Source organism: Cololabis saira, chromosome 3, assembly GCF_033807715.1.
Source record: "Cololabis saira isolate AMF1-May2022 chromosome 3, fColSai1.1, whole genome shotgun sequence".
Lineage (NCBI taxonomy): Eukaryota > Metazoa > Chordata > Actinopteri > Beloniformes > Belonidae > Cololabis > Cololabis saira.
The window spans coordinates 33,563,879-33,571,539 of NC_084589.1; positions in this window are offsets into that span (position 1 = coordinate 33,563,879).

A 7,661-nucleotide genomic window follows, 5' to 3' on the forward strand; every position below is an offset into this window, starting at 1 on the left:
TGATGACTGATGGGTTTTTTGTCAAGGGCTTTTATAGTTTGCTTATAGAGAATCTCTATTGGTTTAAGAGTTGTCTTATTGGCTTAATACCAACTTCTGAAACAGTATGATATACATGGCTGTGAAAAGATCATGGTATGCATAAAGATGTGAGCTGCCTCTATTGTTAAATATGATCATATGTGTCTAAAGTTTGCCAGGTTGAATATATTGGTGTTGGTCAACTTTTTAACTTGTTTGAAGGTTAAGTTAGAATCTAAAATGACTCCAAGATATTTAAAATCCGATACCACCATGATCTTTTCTCCTCTTCTCAATTAAAACATCAAGTTGGTGTACATGCTTCTTCGAGAAGAACATACAATTTTTTTCTTATGTTTAGGTGTACCAGTCAGAACCAGTCAGAAACATGAACCAAAGCTGCAGTTAACTTAGTTGCAGCTTGTTTGTTAGAATATACCGGTACATAGAGAACTGTGTCATCAGCATACATCTGTATATTAACAGATGGACATACTTTGCTGTATTTTGTTACAACGATTTCAGTATAATCTGACACTGCGAAACAGAGGGATTGAGTCAGTTGTCAATGAAGTCAGGCTGACTTCACCCCCTAAAACTGACTGCTGACTGAATGAACAGAGCTGTAAAGACGTGCCTATGCTTAAGAGCTTATGCACTTTTTCTCAGTGGAACTTTGATCAAAACATGTCATAGACATTTTATTAAGACTACAGGAAAACGTTTTCTCTCATTTTATTTTAAATTTGAAGTCCAAGTTGAACACATTTATCATCTGATATCTGAATATTTGACTTTATGTGTGAGCCAGTTTCATAACAGAGATTTTTTTACCTGACACCCTAGTTTTCAGCTTTGTTCCAATAAACACCTCCATTTCTACTGTGCTCAGTATTATTGCAGGTGGCAGAACTGCCATTCAGACACAACACCCTTCCCTGCCATGCAGCTGAAAGACCCACATGCATAAACTAATCCCCTACATTCCAGTATTTGTTTTCATATGAGGCATGAGTATGTTAGATTGGGTTGCTTAGGAGGAGGCATTTTGACCGGACCGACCTCTACGTCTCGCTGCAGCATTCTTTTCATGATGCCAGCTCCTTCTCCGGTAAAGTCCATCAGCGTCTGGTATTTCTTCAGTGCAGGAAAAGTGCTCTGCCAAAGGCTATGGATGAGCAAGTGAGGAAATACCAAGAACATTTTTCCCTGAGATATGCTAGCTGCTATTCACCATTCTCCCACTAATATTGATCTTTAATATTAAGAAATATTGCACATTCCTGACATTATGATATTATGACAGCATAAACCAGGAGGGAGCCTTGAGCTGTTGAGGGATATGTCAACAGATGGCTGAGATCTACAACACAGGGCTTCACACCTTGCAGGAATTTGGCAAGATATCAGAGTTGTGGCATGTTGGCACAAAATAAGCCCTCACTTATGCACAGATAACTAGTCTGGTGCTGGGTCAACAGTTCTAACATGCTCAAAATTTTGTGAACGTTTCCTTTTTTTGCGCTGAGAAACACACTGAGGCCACGTTTACACGTAGCCGGGTATTTACAAAAACGGATATTTTCCCCTCTCCGTTTTCAAAAATATCCTCGTTTACACGGACCCGCATGAAAACGCTGTTAAAGTCATGCCAGCCAATCAGAATCCTGGAAAAAACATCAACAAATGACACGTGTAACTTCCAGTTAAGGCTGATTTATGGTTCCGCGTTACACCAACGCAGAGCCTACGGCGTAGGGTACGCGGCGACACACACCGTACGGCGCGCATCGCCGCGCATCGCCGCGTACCCTACGCCGTAGGCTCTGCGTCGATTTAACGCGGGACCATAATTCAGGCTTTACTTCCAAGACGGAATGAGAGTCTGAGAGAATTTAAAACAGGTAAAATAAAAGAAAATATTGACGGTGGCCAAACAAATTGTAAACACAGGTCGCACTCATGACGCTGCTGGTGACGTTTCTGTCGCATAATGTGACGTAAATCTCCGTTTTCCTCCTTTTTCTCTGTTTAGACGCAAACGTGAAAACAGAGTTTTTGAAAATCTCCACTTTGGCCGGAGTTTTCAGAAATGATCGTTTTTGGGGGCTTTGACCTCCGTTTTCGTGTAAACGAACGGCCAAAACGCATGAAAACGCCTCCGTTTTTGCCCCGTGTAAACGGGGCCTGAGTAGTAAAGCAACACAATGGCAGGGCTTGAGGTTCCTCTATTTAATGTAAATTCCAAACAAAAGGGGTTACAAATGCCGGTGGGGAGAGGGGTGGGGGTCAGCAGCACACAGGCCAAAACAAACAGAGGTGGACACTGCAGTGACAGGATGTTCAGGTCAAACACCAGGTCAAAGACTCAAGTCACGAAGCAAGAAATGAGATAAGAAGAAACCATGACTAAGCAAAGTCTTGAATAGAAAAACCTTGTTGATTCACCTATAACACAGAAGATGTCTCCTGTCTCCTAGAAAGCCTGTTTTTAGCAAATACATGTGTATACTATGTATTGCAAATTTGTATTGTTGGATAGTTAGTGCTGCCTGAGTTAGGGTTAGGGATACTTTGGCTGCCGTTGTGGTAAAATCTTCTGAAGACTTCTGAAGCATTGCATCTGTTAGAGCTTTCATTATGCAGTATGTACCGATTCTGTTGTGGATGTGCTCAAATACAGGAGCTAGTCATGTAAACAACAAAAATCATCAAAGAGCATGAGGTTTTTCTAACTACATGGTGAACAAAAGCTGAATACTCCTATTAAGCACAGTTTTGTAATTATATTGTTCTGAAGGTGCTTCCATGGATCGCTCTTGTGTTATCAAGTCATGATCATTTCATTTTTCTGAGTTGGGTTTTTGCAGTTGAAAGACGAGCAGAGCAGCAAGAATGGTACAGAAAAGTACAAAACTAACTGGAGGAGGTGGAGCTGAGGGCAGCAGCAAATTTTAGCAATAAGCTAAATAATTTCAAGAGGGTCCTTTGTGGATTCAGTTCAAAATCTAACACATTTCAATATAAACCTAGTTCCTTAACCCCTAATCGATGTAAAAATCTAAATAAATATGTAGATTAAACATCTCAGAATCCAATTAAATTGAATCATAGATCTAACTTTCTGGTTAATTCATGAAGAAGTAACATTTCCTATGACATGAAAGTAATTACACGTTGATTAGAAAAATAAAATAGTAGATATTGTAAATTTATGATGCATGATATGAGGAGGCAGATTCAGGATTGTGACTTAATTAAATGCACATCAGAAATTCTGAAAGCTAATTAAATGGCTTCAAGATGTCATGGTATTGGGGGAAAAGAAAGAAACTGGACTCCTTCACTAATCAAGGATTATTTTCTTTTTCCTCCACAACAAATGGTCTTTATTAAACTTTGGTGATAGCACAACAAACTGAGGTTCCCTATGTCCCTGCTCTGGTGTACTTACCTACAGGAGACAAAGTGCAGATACCTCCGTGGGTACCTCAGGCCATTACCTATGCGCCTCCAAATAGTCACCACATGGCTCACAAAGCCTTCATCAGGCACAGCAATGCCAGCAAATGGTCCACGATGGGCCTTGGCAGGAAACTGGCTACGATGTGATTTCCTCCCTTTGAAGTGTCATTAATCCTCAAGTCTGAGTGCATGAGTGTGCATACTCGTGCTGCTATATTTGTGAGGACATAATCGAGAATAAGGACGAGAAATTATGAGAACAGTTCTTCCCTCTCATTTACCTATTACCATGTGTCCTGGGATTCAAGCCTATTAGCCCCCGAAAGAAAAAACAATATTTAACTTTCTCTCAGATTAAAATGTATTTAGCTATTAGAGCATCTGAAAGCAGGGCCGGCTCTCTCTGAAAAGGGGATCCGTGTGCTTAATGTGTGCTATTTCAAACGCACTGAAATGTAAAAAAGTGCACGACAAGTCTGACAGTCTCAGTTTTAATACCTCTTCAACGCTTTACGGGTATTCTTCGTGTTAGATAACATGTATAATCATGAGCTGCACAGAAGGTCCTGAGGAAACTAGTTCAGAGCTGGATTATGAAAAGATACTAAGGTATTTAAACAAGTTGTGAGAGACCACTTTTATGAGCCATGTAATGCAGATACTAGAATTCCACCTACGTAGAGTCTCTAAACTGAAGACAAAGGTTAGGTTATAGTGCAAAATATTCTAGTTTTAGGTCACTTCGAGCTTTGAATCACATTGACTCTTTTCTGAATAAATTCAAGCTTTTACAGGAATTTAGAAAAGAACTGAGAGCATTTCCTTTATTATTCTTGTGAAGACTGGCTTTTCTCCCACAGTCCAAGAACATGCATAACTTCATTGATGATTTTGAGCTTTGTAGTTGTTCGTCTTACTTCTCTCTGTGAAGTCCTGTGATGGATCAGCAGCCTGTGTACCATGGATACTCCCCCATCAGCCCACAGTGCTTTTCATGTGACACACACACGACAGTGTTATCTGACGTTGGTTTCTTTGGGCCTTTGAGTGATGCCGGGCCCTTGCAGCCCTTGAAATATCTTATATTGATCCTACTTCGTGAAGTTTGGGCCTTATTTGGCTCAAACAACACATGCTGAGAACCAAATTTGGTCAAGTTCATGAACACATCTGACCCATACTTCCCAGTACCTGAGCCATAAGTGCCAAAAGGAGTCCAGATAGCAATCTGGGAGCTGGAATGGGACCCTTAAATCTGTTTTATTTGAGCATTTTGACCAAGATAAGCAGCGGCTCGGTCAACACTTATTACATAACAGCACACAAGGTGATGATATGAACCTTGCCTTGCTGGCAGATGTAAAGGTTTTGGTTGGAATGATAAAATGAAAAGCATGTTTGATGAAAAAGACGCAGAATCTCACGAAAATAATAATACTCCATCTGATACATATGGGGTTGGATTGTTCATGCTCAGGGCTTGTGTAGTGGTCAGTTTACAATGCATGTTGATAAACGGAAGAATAAATTAATTTGAGTACCAGCAAACACAACTGGCAGAAAATCTGGAAATGAAAAAGGTGACGGCTTCTACCAAACAATGATCCAAAACAGACATTTTGCCACTGTCCACTCACCGAGGAGTCATGCGTGTCTTTTAACAGACCTGAAATGTGCCATGGATGCAAGTCTGCACAAGAATCTTAGAAAACAAGAGTTTTTTTTCTAAGAAGAGTGGGTGTGGGTGACCCACTCACCCCCACCCAACCCCAACAGTATTTGAAAGATTCTTAGCTGGCTTTAAAGACTGCTCGTAAACTTTGATACACTGACCATGCAGGGTACCTAAATCTGAGCCCCATGACCCTTTTCTCCTCTTTATTTAATTGTAAAATAAATGGTAATGTCCAATAAATGGTAATCTCCAATAAATGGCACGTGTATCTTTGTTTTTCTGCCTTTTAATAGTTTTAGAGCCGACACAAAATAAACTTTTACATCCTACTGTGTTGTATCTACAGATGATTTTTTCACTTTGACTTTGCTTCCTGTCTCATAATCTAACCTTTTTTTTCAGGTTCTTTGACAGAGTGAGACTGTGTGTTGACCAATAAGACAAAAAAAATGTTGTAAGTCAGATGGAGGTTTTTTTTTCTTTTCTTGCAGTGAACATTTGTGAAATGATGGAGGTGGAAATGTCCCCCCTCCTCTGCTTGGGGCCACCAACGACAATCAGTGTGCTCTTTCACAAACATTGCCAATCCTTTTGGACCCTGGGTGTAACCCTGTCGTCTCCATCACCCCGTCTGTACGTGACGCTTCACAGTTTTTACAGGATTATCACCCCAGAGTTAACAAGGTCTTAAATAACTTACTGGCACCAGGAATCATGTTAGGAATCACCCACCTGCTCCGTCGGCCAACCACAGCCTCATGTGCAGCAGAGGGAGGAGGAGGAGGAGGGTGGAGGGTCCGACAGGGGGCAGGGATGGCGTCAAACAAGGTAGTGGTCGCTTGCCACCTCGCATACAGCACGCAGCAGGAAATGTTATTTCCTTGTGTCAGGGCTGCGAGGGCAAGAGGTCGGGGACTGGGATCAGCAGATCGTGTTTCTTCACCCAGATGTGGCAGAAGACAGCACCGGCTCCAGTCTGGAGGTGCCCCAAATGCACCGTGACAACCCAAAAAAACTGAGTACTATTCTCAGAAATGCCATTCTCTGATATGCAGGTGAGTTTTGTTCTCTTTTTTTAAAACGTGTGTTCTAAACAGAGCTTTGTTGACATTGTTTGCTATTTTTAAGCAACACAGTTTCATATTTTACCACCTTTAAAATGTCAGTTTAACACCTTTTTTTTTTTACTTTAAGCTTTTCAGCTGACGCATTCGCTCTTTTTCTGTAAAATATGTCTCAAAAGCAACACAGCAAAAAATAGAGCAGAAGAGAGTTAGTGAATAATTTATACCCTATATGTTTGGCTCGTGCAAGCCTTAGCAAGGCTCTGTTTCAGAGTCTGTTTATATTCCCTGTAACATATTTCCAGTGGCTCTCGTGCGCTGTCCTTCCTCACTGCCCTGTCTGCCCCGTCAAGAGTGATGAGCTCGGGAATGAGAAACAGGTGTTTGTGAAATGTGGGGATCACTACTTTATCTCACTCTATTTCCCCCTTCTTCTGACCTCTCTGAGCCATGAGTCATGTTGTGTTTAGCTGTGTAATGTCAAAAATAGTAGAGGTAAAGCAAGCAGAGAAAACGGAGGATGAGCAGAGTGAAAGAGCGATACATAAATCAACATTTGCCTACCAAAGAAAACAGCAATAGAGAGATGCTAGAGGTCAAGTATTACAAAAAATGCATAGCTATAAGTCATGCAGATGCAGTTCCAAGCTGACAATCGCCTGGGGGAGGTTTTAGTTAATCACTGACTACATTAAAGGCTTTAAAGTTGTTGAGGTCATGCGTGATGAGTGGTAATTACAGGGCTATTGGATTAGAAGTCCAGGAAGATAATGTGTGAAATGGTCTGTTTAAAAAAAGAAATGAGGACCATCAATGACTGGATCACAATCAATCAGCTGGTAGCAAGGATCACGACCCCTCAACATCACCGCAGTTTACCCAAAAGTTGAACTCATTAAAGGGGACCTATTATCAAAAAAACACGTTTTCTCTTGCTTTAACATATATAAAGCGGTCTCCCCTCAGCGTGACAACTCAGAGAAGGAGGAAAGCAACCAAATTCTGCAGTGTCTGTAAGCCGCCCGGATGAGCCATCCAGTGTCATGTGGCTTCTACGAGCCATTCAGATTCTGCTCCCTTTCGTTACGTAACCAAAGCGCAAACCACGCCCACAACTAAACACCGTGTCCTAACTGCATGCGAGCGTCCGACTAATGCGTCGCACTGCGTGACATCGACGCTCTCTGTCCATCTCCCTCCACGCAGTTGCCACTTTATTGAGGTTTTTGTAGTGAAATGAGGAGGTATCATAGAGATAACTTCTCATTTCAACTAACTGGATCAGCCTTTCTTCATCCACGACCGGCTTTCAATGCGAGCGACAGGAAGAAAATAGAAGTTCAGCTCAAAACGTTGCGCCGTGTCGCGCTGCGCAGCGCTGCGTCGCTCGCGGGCAGTTAGGACAGTCCAATAGGCCTTGGTCGTCTTGACGTCAT